We start from the raw sequence: 1650 nt of genomic DNA, 5'->3' as shown, positions 1-1650 counted from the left end.
AATCAAAATAATTGTCATTATTTTTGTTTTCTCTTTGTCCAGACTCTTCTCTATTTTAAACGTGATGGTTTGTTCTGTTATGTAAAGTTTTGATATTCCTATTATTATTATTATGTGTTTAATATATTTTTCTTATTCTTTATTTTTGTTGGATACTTTTTATTAACGTTTTTAAGTTATTAGTATTATATATCTACTCTTAAATTTTGATTTTTAAAATATGACCTTAACTTAGATTTTACAAAACTTATATTTACATATATATGAAACATTTTTTTTATTATTGCAAATTTAAAAATTAAAGCTTTTTAAATCTTTTTCATTTTTATTAGTTTTATGTATTTTCACACTTATAATTTTTTTGTATTATGTAATAATTTTGTTATATTTTTTTTCTTATTTTTAATAATTTTATATGTGTACATTAATTTTTTGGCACTGTTTTTTTCTAGTTTCATTTTTTCTTTTCATATCTTTTGTTTATTTTATTATTGTGTGCTCAATATTTCTTTTATGTTCTTAATCTATTTTGTGTTCAATTTTAATTTTATAATTTAATTATTTTTTTTGTGTACTATACTTTTTTTTTTAGTTTTGTAAAATTACATCTTCACACATTTTTTTGTGTTTTGTTGTATTCTGTAACTATAATTTTTGTATACTGTAATTTACTATTTTGTTGTGTTTTGTAACTATAACTTTTGTGTGTATTGTAATTTTTGGATACGTGTGTTGTGTTCTGTAATTTTTTCCCAAAATTTTATTAATGTTTTGTATTTCTTATATTTTTACCTCAATATTTGTGTTTACGGTAATCTTTATTTCTTGCACTTATTTTTGCATCCTATAAATTTTTAGGAATATATACTTTTAGATACTTAGCAAAAAAAATGAAAAGTACATAAAAAATATTACACAAAATTGTAAGACAAAAAAATAGAGAACTACACCAAAAAAATTGAGAGCGCAAAAATATGATAAAATAAGAGTACACACCACAAAAATTTGAAAATACTAAATTAATATGGGATATTAAAATATTATAGTATACAAAATTTAAGAACTCAAAAATTTTATGGTACACTAAAATTTATAGAACACAAAAAATATAACACAAGGTAAAATAAAATAATGAATAAAAAAATTTACAGATGTCAAAAAAAATTACAGAACACAAAAAAGGGAGTACACACAAAAGTTAGGTATACATAAAAATGATAGTACAAAAGAATAATAAAGAGGCTAATGGAAAGAAATTATTAACTACAAATGAAACAATTATATAAGTTTCCTTGGCATATATTTATTATTGACTTGATAGCAATTTGACGCCACAACTATAAACTTTTTACAGTAAAAATGACTCTTATTAAAGTTAATATAATATTAATTAAACTATTTTTTTAACAAATAATTGCATTTATTAAATTATAAAAATAACTCCTTTTTTTACATTCTCATGTAGATTGGGTTAGGACTGTTGCAAGTAGAACCCAAAGATAATTGATAAGCTGTGATGTAATACTACAAGTTATGGCGACATTTGAGAATGTTTAATGTGTAACTAGTCCTGCTCTTAGCTATTTCCAAGTGCACACATACCATCACAAAGTAACGTGGTCTTCAGTTGTAAAGTCAAGAATATGATGA

This window comes from Apium graveolens, chromosome 9, assembly GCF_009905375.1.
Source record: "Apium graveolens cultivar Ventura chromosome 9, ASM990537v1, whole genome shotgun sequence".
In the NCBI taxonomy this organism is placed as follows: Eukaryota; Viridiplantae; Streptophyta; class Magnoliopsida; order Apiales; family Apiaceae; genus Apium; species Apium graveolens.
The sequence above is the reverse complement of the archived record's forward strand: the minus strand, read 5'-3'. Positions refer to the sequence as shown.